This window comes from Symphalangus syndactylus, chromosome 5 (genome assembly GCF_028878055.3).
Source record: "Symphalangus syndactylus isolate Jambi chromosome 5, NHGRI_mSymSyn1-v2.1_pri, whole genome shotgun sequence".
Classification (NCBI taxonomy): domain Eukaryota; kingdom Metazoa; phylum Chordata; class Mammalia; order Primates; family Hylobatidae; genus Symphalangus; species Symphalangus syndactylus.
The window spans coordinates 10,463,711-10,478,370 of NC_072427.2; positions in this window are offsets into that span (position 1 = coordinate 10,463,711).

Below are 14,660 nucleotides of genomic sequence, written 5' to 3' on the forward strand. Positions count from 1 at the left end.
ATATGTAAAACAAAAAATAATAAAAATATGCAGACAGTTGGTATATAACTTGCAATTACATATAGCGTTCATTTAACAAGTTCAAATAAATAAATATAGCATGTTTGCAAACAAACAAAATAGATCACTATAAATGTACCCATTTTACTTGGCGTAGTATATAAAGTAGACGGTGTAGTCGGGAGTAACTTTTAAGATTACGATGAGTTCTGAAGAAGTCAGAAGGATGATAGCAGGTAACAATTGGAATTTGCACTGAGGCACATGCTTCCCTGCAGTACTACTGTGAAGATGTATGGGAACAAGGCATTTATGTAGTTGAGTTGTCTTTATCTATCAACTTGGTTTCTTTGTGAAAAATGCCCATCCAGGAGTAATGCAATTGTAGGACTGATTGCAAACGTTGCTAGCTTGTGGTTTAGGGCCACGTACATAAGAAGCATATGCTGGTCCTTCTGCCTGCCCTGCTCAACCCCCAAACCTACGCCTGCCTCAATCCTGTACTGCAGCACAGCGTCTGCACAAATGTCACCCTGAGAGGCAATCAGTGAAATCCCGGACTCTCAGTATTAGTTTGTTAGGGGTGCCATAACAAAGTAGCATAGATGGGGTGGCATAAACAACAGAAATTCTGCTTCTCACAGTTCTGAAGGCTAGGAGTCCGAGATCAAGGTACCGGCAGGGTTGGTTTTCACTGATGTCACTCTCCCTGGCCCTTTGTCCCCAGGTCTCCACCAGGACTTCCCTCTGTGTGGAAGTCTGTGATCTAATCTCCTTTTTATGCAAAGACATCACTCATATTGGACAGGGCCCGCTCTCAGGAATGTGTTTTAACTTAATCACTTTTTTTCAAAACATTGTATTCATATGCAGTTATATTCTGAACTATGAGCAGCTAGCACTTCAATGTTTGAATTTTAGGAGTGCACAACTCAGCCTGTACGACTCGGGAGGATCACGTAAGCCCAGGAGGTTGAGGCTGTGCTGAGTTCTGACTGTGCCACTGCACTCCAGCCTGGGTGACAGACTGAGACCCCGCTTCTAAGAAAACAAAAACAAACACGCCAAACACAGTTCAGCCTGTGACCCTCTTTTCCTGTCTCTGCTTTATTTCTCCTCACACGCTTACCACCACCTGAAGATCCTTATGTGTTGGCTTAACTGTTGTGTGTCTCTTTCCTCCATTGGACTATAAGCTCTCGGAGGGCAGGCCTGCCTTGACTGCCGGGGTCATGACAGCCTTTCAGCAGGAAAACCATTGCCTGACTCACAGTGGACGCCCAAATATTTGTTGAATAAATGGCTTTGGATTGACTTGTGTTTCAGGGAAGAGCCAGATGCTTAAACAAACAAGAAATGCTAGCAAATGCAAACATTTGTGAAAGTCTTGGGACATATTCTTTGTAATTATCTAAGGCTTATTTTAAAGCAAAAAACCTGCATGGTCCTCAGGTTTTACAGTTTGCAGTGGAAGTGTTGGTGTAAGCCTGCCAACAATTTTTCTTGGGAAGGAGTATTCTATTTTACTGCAAGTATACCCTTAATTGCTATTAATTACTATTAATTACAATAATTGCTATTTAATACTAGTATTAAAATATTTTTAAAAAGCAAAATGATGATACTAGTAGATGGGTTTTAAAAAAATGTAATGTTCTTACTTAGCAAAAGAAGAAAAAAGAAAAAAAAAAGAAATACCTTGACATGTCTTCTAAAATGTTGCCAGTCCTAAAATCCTAACAGGTGGGTACCACAGCCACGGACCTACGCTCTACCATCAGTTAAGTGACTTTCTTTATATTTTTCCCAAGCCTCTCTTGCAGTGAGTTTTGGCATGCGGGAATTAATTTTATTTCTCTTTATGCCCAAAACAAAACCAAAAAAACCCCACAAAGGAAACATAAACATACACACATATATCTTTTCTAAATATCTTTGTAATTCCCTTATTTTACTTTAAGCTTCAGAATTAAAAGGCTCTTTTTACTCTTTTTTTTTTTTTTTTGAGACAGAGTTTTGCTCTTGTCACCCAGGCTGGAGTGCAATGGTGTGATCTTGGCTCACCGCAACCTCTGCCTCCAGGATTCAAGCGATTCTCCTGCCTCAGCCTCCTAAGTAGCTGGAATTACAGGTGCCTGCCACCATGCTGGCTAATTTTTTGTATTTTTAGTAGACACGGTGTTTCACCATGTTGGCCACGCTGGTCTCGAATGCCTGACTTCAGGTGATCCACCTACCTCGGCCTCCCAAAGTGCTGGGATTACAGGCACTGTTCTATGGGGAAGTTAATTATAGAAGGCAATGCATGACTAGAGACACTGCAGGATAGCAGGGGTGCACTAGACATATTACACATATTACTTGCTTGCTTTCACTCCCTATTTTCTCTTAGGAAAGGGTCTGCAACGTGAGTGTGTATCAGATTCAGGCAGTTTGCTGGTCTTTATTCCTAGAGTTTCTGACCCAGTAGGTGTAAGGGTAGGTCCAAGAACTTGCATTTCTAACAACTGACTAAGTGATGCTTATAATTTCTGGGGACCCAACTTTAAGCACCTCTGTCCAAAGATCATGATGGCATTGGGACAATGATTGTTGGCATTTATGAAGAAAGTTTCCAAAAGTTTAGATGATTCTGATGGGAGCAGGGGGCAGGGAGATTAAGGAAAAAGGTAGGTAACAATTACATTAAGCCTCTCCCTCTACCACCCCACATTTCTGAGAGCTTCTGCTTTAGAAGGAAATCTTTTTTTTTTTTTTTTGGATGAATTCTTACTCTGTCATCCAGGCTGGAGTACAGTGGCGCGATCTCGGCTAACTGCAACCTCTGCCTTCCGGGTTCAAGTGATTTTCATGCCTCAGCCTCCTGAGTAGTTGGGACTACAGGTGCCCACCACCATGCCCAGCTAATTTTTGTATTTTCAGTAGAGATGGAGTTTCACCGTGTTGGCCAGGCTGGTCTCAAACTCCTGACCTTAAGTGATCCGCCTGCCTCAGTCTCACAAAGCGTTGGGATTGCAGGTGTGAGCCACTGCGCCCATCCTAGAATGCTACTCCCATGGCTACTTACAACAGTGAAAGATGAGGCAACTAGATAGATACATAGTTTAAAATCATGCATCATAACATTTTCCTTATTATGAGTACCTTCCCTGTAACTATTTTTAAATTAGAACAAATAGTACATGCTTATTGAGAAATTTAGAATACTACAGAAATATTTAGAGTAATTGAGCATCACCACAGTTGCCTTGTTCTTGATTCTCTTGAAAAGTTTTAACATGGATGGGTATCTCCTGAACTGTAGAAAATAACACCTGACTCTAGGAAATAAATTTATTTTCTCTAGAAAACAAAGTGCTGGTGGGAGGGTGCTAATGTGCTGGGGATGCTGCAGAGATCCTGGCCTCATTGTCTGGATACAGGAAGAGAGGCACATTCACCAGGGAGTAGGGCCCTCACTTGCATGGCGCCTTCCAAGATCGGGGAGGGGCCCAATCAATGCATTTGTAGGGTGTATTCCTCTGTTCTCACACTGCTGATAAAGACATACCCGAGTCTGGGTAATTTATAAAGAAAAAGAGGTTTAATGGACTCACAGTTCCACATCGCTGGGGGGGCCTCACAGTCATGGTGGAAGGTGAAAGGCACATCTTAAACATGGCAGCAGACAAGAGATAAAATGAGAACCAAGTGAAGGGGGTTCCCCCTTATAAAACCAACAGATCTCATGAGACTTATTCACTACTACAAAAGCAGTATGGGGGAAACCACCCCCGTGATTCAATTATCTCTCAGCAGGTTCCCCCAACAATACATGGGAATTATGGGAGATACAATTCAAGATGAAATTTCGGTGGTGACACAGCCAAACCATATCACAGGGTATTAGGCTTTTATAAACTTTACACATTATAAACATTTTTGTGTATTTTTTCCATAACTCCCCCGCCTTTTCTCCTAAATTAAAGAAGACTCAGGTTCCAGCTGGATAAAATTCTGACCTCTTATAAATAAAATAAATTTGAAGGAGAGGAAAAATCACATCTTTCACTCTAAATAGTATGCTCCTTTTTGTTTGTCATGAAAAAGCTCCTGTTTACTCACATTCCATGTCATAGAACATCTCAGCCTCAAGAAGGATTTGGTGGAGGTGGATTTACCCCTTGTTTCACAAAGGACCGTGTAAAGTCATTGAAGTTGTGAAAGTCTATTTTTTTCCTGTAAAACTATTTTTTACAGAATGTAAGAAACATCAATGATCTGATCCATCCTTCCTCCTCCTTCCCGCTTCCCCCAAAATCACATTCCAGTTTTTATTGTCTTTGTGTCCAAAGTAAACTAGGTGACTTATTTGTATAAAATGTTATTTTGCCACAAGACAGTAATAAAAGAAAGATTTTCACAGAAAAAAAAAAAAAGAAAAAGCTCCTGTTGTTGGGAGGTATTTCACTCTGTCACAATTTATCTTTAATAGATCTATTTAGTATCTATTGAGAGATCAACTTAATGAAGAGATTTGTGTCTCTCAGCTTTTAATTTAACAATTTAAAGCTACTAGTGAATTCACAGATCAAAGATTGAAGCCTTAATTGGTCACTTGCCTTTGCATTTTAGAGGCTGTTTAATCATTTGAGGGTAGTTACATTGTTGCTGTTAATATAAATTTCATGACTTTTTCCTTGATTTTTGTTCAAATGCACATTTCGAGGCATCCTCTGCTTGCTCTCTGACTGGTCTTCCAATCTAACGATACTGGTCTTGATATGAACTAGCATATGCTTAACTACTCAGAACCTCAGTCTGTCTCATTTGTTAATACAGAGGTGGAAAATGATATTTTCTTCCCAATATCTACCACCAGGATTAAATAAACCAAGTACATACAGCCCCATGTCTGGCAAATACCAAAGTCTTCTAGTTGACTCTGCATAAAGGAGTAGAAACCTGGAAGCTATTCAGAGAATTTTGACTTTGATAAATCAAGCCGAATATGTACCTTCCCCCCAATTATTTGCTGAATCAGGAAAAATGCGTGCATGTTTTGTATTGCTTTGAATATTTGAGCAACTGCACCTAGATATAAATTACTGAATAGCTAATGATGCAAATATTCAAACAATGCCTATATCTGTGAGTTAAAAAAAATCAGACCCCAGCAAATCGCTAATAGTAAATCTAACATATTAGTCTTACGAGTGAAATGGAGTCTCCATAGTTGATTCAGTGATCACACAGCCGAATTGTTCATTCTTGTTGTCATATCTGGTTGACACAGATTATCATCCAACTCTTTTGAGTGTAAGCATTAATATCAATTCCAAATGTGGGTAAAAATAATCTTGGGGACTCTTTTATGTACTGCTAGATTGTCCTTGAAATTTGTTCTTCACTTTTTACTTTAGTAAAAGACCTCTAAATTTTAGCCAGACTTACAGCTATCTGAGAAAAATAAAAGCGTACATTTCCAGCCTTCCATGAAGCTGTATGTGGCCATGTGGCAAACTTCTGGCCAATGAGATGTAAGTAAAAGTGATGTAGGCAACTCCCCAGTATTTCTGCAGCAGAGACTGGAGGGCATTGTGCTCTTCCTTCTCCCGTTCTCCACCTTTCCAGTTAAAATGAAAACATCATGGAGAAAAATGGGGCGGCCATCTTGGACAAGGAGGTGACGTTTAGAATGAAAGTCAAGTATAATAAAGCAAAAAGATAGAGTGTGAGTTCTTCCAAACGTTCTGTAAGAGGGTCACCAGAGCCCTTTGATTTGTTTGAAGTGGGAGAAATTAATTTCTTATTTTCATCACCGTTACTTGGAATTTTACTGTTATGCACGATGCGACCTGGTCCTAACATATTGGACATATTGCAGTTAGATTTGGAGGTCAAGTATAAACATGGCCTTACAGGGATCTTTTCGCCACTATTAGAAAACAATCAGATTCTGGAAAAAATATTTCCTTCTAACTGTAGTTGCTTATTATTTAGAATATTTTTTAAAAAGATTACAAAGACAGGAAAATTCTTCAAGTTATTTGTGCCTAGTTATAGTATTTTTTCTGAAGTACTTTTATATGACTACTAGAATACATATAAAAGGAATATATTTAAGAAGTTAGGTATGCATGGGAAAAATTATAAAGTTATAAAAAATAATCTAACCCCAGCATTTCTGTAGTTATGATCCTATTCATTTTTTAAATCATCCCAAGTACTTTGTGAAAGAAGTAGGGAATAAAGAACAAATCAGCATAAAAATCATAGCAAAAATTTTTTTAGAAAACAGTATTGACGTAGCTTCTAATTGGTGTTGACCAGCTTATCATGGAAATGCTTTTTGTAAACTGATAAGAAGACAGTGGCTTTGTTCTTTTTTTTTTTTTTTTTTTTGGAGACAGAGTCTTGCTCTGTTGTGCAGGCTGGAGTGCAGTAGTGGCATGATATGATTATGCCTCACTGTGAGCACTAAAAACAATCTACAAGGCCCAAGTGAGCCTCCCACCTCAGCCTCTTGAGTAGCTGGGACCGCAGGCATGAACCTCAATACCCAGATAATTTTTAAATTTTTTGTGGAGATAGGGTCTCCCTGTGTTACCCAGACTGATCTCAAACTCCTGGGCTCAAGCAGTCCTCCTGCCTCAGCCTCCCTGAATGCTGGGATTCCATATGTGAGCCACTGTGTCCAACCAAGACAGTGCTTTTGTGCATGTAAAGATGAAGCTTCTGCAGCCTCCAATACAAGCAAAACTCTCCTCTCCTGCCTGTTTAGGCCTTGTTTTTCTTTTGACCAGGTTGTGCAGGTTTAAATGTCAGTTCTGTGAAGGGGGCACTAGGCATTGGCCAGAGTACAAGCTGAGAGCGTCAGTTCATCTCCTGCACAAGACAACTAAGCAACTATCACATGATACCTTTTGAGGTTCACAGCTCAGGAAAAGATCTTTGCCAAAACGTTCACACACACACACACACACACACACAGACACACACACACTCAATCATATTTTATGAAATGAGGACAAGAGACCTATCTATCCCAAAACTTTAAATCCTTGATTAAAGGCATTTACATATTAATGTAAAAAGTAGCCAGTATCAAGTAGACAATATCAATATCAAGGGAACGAGAAGGTAAGCCACAGGATGAAAGAAAATATTTATGAAAGACACATCTGATAAAGGACTCATTTAAAATTATACATAGAACTCTTAAAACTCAACAATAAAAAAACAAAGAACCAGGAGAAAAAATTGGGACCAAGATCTTAACAGACATTGCACCAAAGAAGATATACAGGTGGCAAGTAAGCATATTAACGTGTGCTCCACATCACATAGTAGAGAAATGCTAATTAAAACAAGATACCAGTATACCATGGCCCAAATTTGTAACATGGATAAAACCAAATGCTGGTGAGGATGTGGATCCACAGGAACCCTCATTCTTTGTTGGTGAGAATACAAAATGGTACAACCATTCTGGAAGACAGTTTGGCAGTTTCTTCAAAACTAAACACACTCTTACCATATGATCCAGCAGTTGTGCTCCGTGGTATTTATGAAAATGATAGGAAAACACTTGTCCACACAAAAACCTAGACACAGATATTTACAGCAGCTTTATTCATAATTGTCAAAACTTGGAAGCAACCGCAATGCCGAAGTCCTTCAGTAGGTGAATTCAGTAGGATAAACTAAGTGTGGTACATCCTGATAAAGGAATATTATTCAACACTAAAAAGAAATGTGCTATGAAGCCATGAGAAGCCATGGAGGAAACTTAAATGCATATTACTAAGTGAAAGAAGCCAATGTGAAGAGGCTACATACTCTGTGATTCCATGTATATGACATCTGCAAATGACAAAATTATGGAGACAGCAAAAAGATCAGTGGTTATCAGGGGTTGAGGGTTGGGAGTTGGGGGATGGATACGTGGAGCACAGAGGATTTTTAAGGCGGTGAAACTACTCTGTATGACACTATAATGATGGATACATGTCATTATACATTTGTCAAAACCCATAGAATATACAACAGCAATAGCGAACTCTAATGTAAACTGTGGACCTTGGGTGATTATGATGTGTCAACATAGGTTCATCAGCGGTTAACAAATGTACCCCTTTGGTGGGGCTACAAATGTGTGGGGGAAAGGGGTCTATGGGACATCTCTGTAACTTCGTTTCAATTTTGCTGTGAACCTAAAACTGCTCTAAGGAAATAACATCTTTTTAAAAAAGTAGGCATTTTATAGCATAGACTAAAACTGCATATGCAACCGTGATGTAGTTCTATGGACATACACACATCATATGGAAATGTTCTTTGGCGGGGTGTAAAAAGGTCATGTAAAATGAAATAAAGAAAAATCAAATTTCTAATCAATCAGTTTACAACCCTGGGGATTTTTCATTTAGCTTAACTTACTGTAGAGATAACATAAGATGCAAAAAACAAACCCCTCCCCCCAAAAAAAGAAAGAAAGGAAATAAGAAAGAAAGTCAGTTAAGTGGAATTTAAGTTGTCAGGCTACAGTGTAGAACTCCATTACCATATCTTTTTTTTTCATTTTTTAATAGTATTCTCTGAAAAGCACTAGATGTAATAAAGTCAATTTAAAATTTGTTCTACCAATCTTTAGCATCTGTAATTTTCCCATTAAACGTAAATGCCCATGAGGCAAGCTATTTGCATTACATTGCATTTGCAGTCTTTAAAACAAACTATAAATCCCCTCCTTGTTTCATGTGATTGATGCTGTGTGTATAAATACCACCATAAACCTCAAAGGGGGCTAACAGTGACAGTAAATTAAAGTTTTCAAGTCTGGCAGCATCTCAGCACTCCAGCCCTTGATCTTAAGCAGCGTTGTTAACCCCCGCCTCATTGCCCTCCTGAACCTTTTTTTTTTCTTCTTTCCCGCTCTGCCCCCACCCATTCTGATTTCCTTGGGAAACACCTTCCTGGCCATACAAGTCACACCAGGGCAAGGATAGGCAGTTAATTAAATCGAGGCTGCAACCGCTTGCTGGAGAGCTGAAGGCCCCGACTTGCAGCCCTCCAGTATTTGAGATCAAGAATCTTGGGGCCCCTTCCCTCTGTAAACAATGGGCAGCCACAGAGATACTGATTAACTGGCCAAACCCCATGATTAGGAGTGTTCATGGCAATTGTCTTCTGCTCTGCGGCCGGCCTCCCCATCAGGAGAAGAAGGAGACATGAGTAGTTGATGGAGAAGGAAGTGGGGACAAGGAGGGAAGAAAGATTTCTAGCTAAATTTTTTATTTCCAGCTATTAACTAACCCCTCTACCCTCATTATTTTACTGTCCACTTTAACACTGCATAATGAATATCATTACTTTTTATTAACACTTAGACCAGGACAAAGAGGATTCTTTACCTACATAGGACAGCTTACTTGAAACATAAAGCTGATGTCTCTCTGGAACTGCAGAGGCTCCCATAGTCTGCGTAATTAATTGATGGGTACAGCTGGTAAATTCTTTCTCGTCTCTCTCTTACTGTAGCAGGATTGGATTTGCAGAAAGCTCAGAACAGTGACCATGGAGAAGTCATAAACATTGAGTCACTGATTCCATTTGCCTCCCATCTTAATATGAGGGGATTCTTCTCTGAAACATGCAATTGCCAATTCCTTGACCGACTTCATGTGATTGTTCACAAAAATTGTGGTATGGCTAATTGATTCAGGGTGCAGTGGGGTTTCTCACTCTTATCTCAAATGATCCCCATAATTTTTTTGTATTTTTTCCCAGAATAAAAAAAATTGTAAAATCCCATGTTAATTTTTTTTTCTAGCTGTATGTTTCACAATATGACTTCAAAATAGGAATGTAAATTAACAGAAACTCACAGCTCATATTTGCAAAATTCTTGGGGGGAATGGCAAATCTTCAAGGATGGGTAAATTATTCCTCCAGAAGGGAAGAAAAGACACAAAGGAAAAGCAATTGGGAATGGGGGAAGGGAAGACAAGAGGCAGAGAGGTGAAGGCAATGAGAGAATGAAGCTAATTAATTAATTTCGCCTATTAATCTAGAAGAAATGTCCTTTGATGATCTCAGAATCAGTGGTGCATCCCAAGTGAATATTGACAGGGACATTGAAATATGTTTGGAAAGGAAGACATATACGATTTTTCATTTCTTCTACAGTCTTTTAATAATCGAGGTGAAAGAATCCAAGGAAAGTTGGCACTATGAAGACAATATGCCCAAAATAGATTTCTCAAGACTTCCTTTGTTTTTTTCCTCTGAATGACAAAGCTGCCCACACGTGGGACCTGCTCATTCTGTTGCCTGGATGTCTTCTCCAACAGCACCGGAATCCCTAAGGTAGCTAGTGTCAAGCCATGAATTCTCCTTATTGAGTTTCTGCATTTCCAAGAGTCTTTCAAATGCAAGTTGTAACAAAAATGAAAGCACATGATGACTTGGTTAAACATACAAAATCTATTCACGTTTCTGCAAAAGGCTCTTTGGACATATTTAAAGCCACATAAGGGAATTCTGGGGAAGTGGAGGGAAACAGCCATTTCTTGAATCTTCACTATGTGTGTGTCACCTTTTTGGAGATTTCACATTTTATCAACCTTCACAATTCCATGAGGTAGCTATGTTTTTCTTTGTTGATAAGATGGGGAAAAGAATACCTAAGCAACTTGTTCAAGGTCCCTGAAATAAGGGACAGAGTTTTCTGTTATTAACATTTTTTCCCTTCAACATTTCTAATGGAGCATGTTCAGAAATACAAAATATGAAATCTTTAAAGCAGATCCTTAAGGAGATAAGCATACATACCACATTTTCTGGTGAACAACTCAGCCTATCTGTTTTTGAAGCTGCTCCTACTAGAGTTTGAGTCTGATATGAAACTCTGGCCATCTTGTCATTGCTTCATGTTTCTGCTGTTGGAAATAAACAGAATGAGGAGCCCAAACTGTGTGTGTGTGTGTGTGTGTGTGTGTTTACGTGTGCATTGGGTATAAGAGACCAAGAAACAGAATGTGTTAGAATGGTAGGCTAAGGGAAAAAGGCTTGTTTTGGAATGGATAGAATTTGGTGTAGTGATTAGAAACAGGGGAAGCTGAAGGCACTATCTTAAAACACACAAAGGTTATTTTCAAGATCCTATGAAGCCCTTTACAAAAATAGGTATTACCTGCTCTATACTGACCTCAACTTAATTTAAAGGTCCTCAACACAGATATCCTAAGACTCTTCATTTAAGAACGCTCATCCTTTTTGTTCTCATTCCCAACTCATAAATCAAAACATCCATCCTGTGTCCCCTTTTCTTGAGGGACTATTCTAGGATAGATAACATGGTAAACATATTCACACTCTAGTACTTCGAGGAAATAACCCTTTTAGATGTGTGTCTATTTGATCAAGAGAATTTAATGCTTTAAATCAAAACAAAAGCTAATGATGGAAAGCGCCTCATCTGCATTTAATTGCCTTCATGTTGCAACTTAATATCATTGGCAGTAAAGGGATGGTAGGGGTTATGGTCTTGAAGGAAACGGGAGCAGTGTCTTGTCAGGGAAGTTTCATTCCCCTGAGGCTTCCTGCTTCCTGTGACTTCTTTTCCTTGGATACCTGAATCCACGTAAACTGGGAATGTGAATCCTGAACCAGTTGTTGGTAACTTTAAATGTTAACTCTTGTCTGGGTACAATGGCTCACACCTGTAATTCCAGCACATTGGAGGGCTGAGGCAGGCAGATAGCTTGAGCCTAGGGGTACAAGACCAGCCTGGGCAACATGGTGAAACCTCATCTCTGCAACAAACACAAAAAGTAGCTAGGCATGGTGGTGCACACCTGTAGTCCCAGCTACTCCGGAGGCCGAGGTAGGAGAATCACCTCAGTTCAGGAAGTCTAGGCTGCAGTGGGCCACAGGCCACTGTACTCCATCCTGGGTGACAGAGTGAGACTCTGTCTCAAAAACAAAAACAAAAATACATTAAATCTTAGACTCTGGAAATTTAGGTTCTAATGTACATTGAATCAACCAGTATCCTTTGATGAATATTTAACTTTCATTAATTCAAACACATAGAAGGGTGATTATCTTTAAGGGTAATACAAAGTTGAATAAGGTATACACTCTGCCCTTAAACAGAGTATAGTCTATTACTATTTAATGTGAAATAAAATGTGATAAGTACATTGGAAATGGTACAAAATGTGATGTGAATTCTGAGGCAGGAGAGATGGTTTCCACCATAGATGTCAGAGGACAATGCCCTTTTGTCTTAAGGGGCAACAAGAACTGAAAGATTTTGGCTCTTGACTTCAGAAGTTTTCTATATCATCTAGGAAGGCTGGATAGAGAGGTGAGACAGAAATGCGGTCACACTTACAGGGAAATGTAATCAACCATTGTAGATGATGGCAGTGGCCAAATTGTAGCTCCAAGGGGCATGTAACTGCCAAGAAATTGATGACGGGAACTGTGTCTTTGAAGAACACTTATTTCAGCAAAGATTCATTATTTTGTACCACAGACTTTCGTTGAGTCTACCATGTATCAAGGTGTGGATGCAGGACATGTGGACTAGAATAGGGGCCAGAGCAGAGCAGAGCTGGTGAAAAGTGCTACACAGAGGGGAGGCTTTGTCTAGAATCTCAGGAAAACGATAGACATGCATTGGAGAAGGGTGTGCTCTCTTGAAAGGATGTCACCTGGGAAAACTATTGGGGTAGAAAAGAGCAAACGAAGGAGGGAAGATGGTAGGTGGATTTGCCATGGCCTAGAAAGGCGGTTCCTGACACAGAACAGAGAGATGAGGGGATTCAGGGGTGGTGACTGTTCCCATTTTAAGCCACGGATTGGCTGCCAACCAGAAGGTGACATGGTCCCACTGGTGACTTCAGTGAGTTACCTGGGTTAGGTGGGGATTGTTGGAAAATGGGAGGAGAGGGCGTGCTTGGTCTACTGGGACAGTCACATAAGCCAAGCCTTTTGTTTACAGGTGGAAATGAAGGTCTGCTGTTGTCAGATCTGACTTTTCAAGAAAAACAAAAACCATATTTTTATTTTATCTATTCTGATTTTAAGTGTTGGCCATGAATCCAAATATTAGATCTTTTCCTATCGATACATTAAAAAGAAGAAGTAGCAGAAGGAAAAGGAGGAATTTGAGAAGGAAGAGGAAAGAGCACATCCCAGTCTTCCTTGGTGATATAGAGAGCTCCAGTTTGATTAATTTGGTTTTAATCTGAATTTATTTTTTGGTCTGACAGCATAAAAATGATTTTGAAAAGTCCTTGTTGCTATTGTGGGAAAATGAACAAAATTTCCCGGTTTTCCACTTTGAAAGATGTGCTAAATTATTCTATCTATTTCATCATGAGTTTCCTTTGTGAGGAAGACATATTACACATTGGAAATATATAGTGCTAAATACTATGCACAAAATAGATTTGCGTATTTTATCCTCCTATGGTTCTGAATTTGTGTGTATGTGTGTGTGTGTGTGTGTGTGTGTGTGTGTTTTGTTTTGCAGCCATGTATATGTGTGCTTGGTGCTTGCTTACTTGTATTTGTTTTGTTATCCCTATTATATCATCTGTGGTAAAACAATCTCCTCTGCTTTGTTTTTTTTTCTTTTATGCAAAACCAGGAACATGTTGCTAACAAAATTACAAGCTGGGAATCTTCAAGTCACAGAATTCAACCCTACTGATGACAGAGTCTATAAACAGAGAATATCACCGTTGAATTTCTTACTAAAAAAATGGGTTGCAGTGGATTCTGTTCAGAGCAGGGTATTACGGGACTGAACTCAGCTTTATTTCAGCTGAGCATCCGGGCTCTTAAACCTTTGGGATTCTACAAGCCCCGCCGCTCTACTGACCAAAGTCAAGCACATCCTCCTTTGATGTTATAAAAGTTCGTATCTTTGTCTCGTCATTAGTGTTTCTCAGAAATTAATTGATTGTTAGGGATTAACTGGTGAAGGCAGAGGAAGAGCAGGTGCTTCTACCTGGCTATCATGGAGGCAGTAATAATCATAATGATGGCTTGCTGCATTAAGATATGTGGCACCAAGTACCCATTTCAGCCCAGATTGCAAATATATCCCTTCTCTTCAATCTTCCTATTCATTTGGAAATGCTTAGATCTAAAATTCAGCATAGGAATCCACAGATACTACCAATTAGAATAAGCCACCTTGCCCTACTAAAACTGCCACAGTGCTGTTTGTTTAAGAGATAATGATAATTTAACTTTGAAATAACCTTGTCATTGTGAAAAGAATTAAAATTATAACTCTTCCACAGTCTTGGTGTGCAGCTTTCTATAGACTGTGGTGTGCCGAATTTCAAGTAATATTCCTCTGTCGTCCAATATCCCCAGGTCTTGGATAAAAATGAAATGTGCATTTCATAAGAAGATCCCAGTGAGCAGTAATAAGAAAAAGTATTCAATCATAGTCAATTGGCTAAAGCTGTGGGGATGGGCTTAAGCCACCATCTTCTTCTTTTATAAAAACACGAGTAAAAAAATTAAATAAAAACATTTTTCAACCTCCCACCAGATCCAGTTGGCTAGGGAAATTGAGGAAGTTTTGTCTGCAGTCATATAAAGATAGTTTTTAATGGCTTATTTTAGAATTAATGGAAGCAGCATCAATC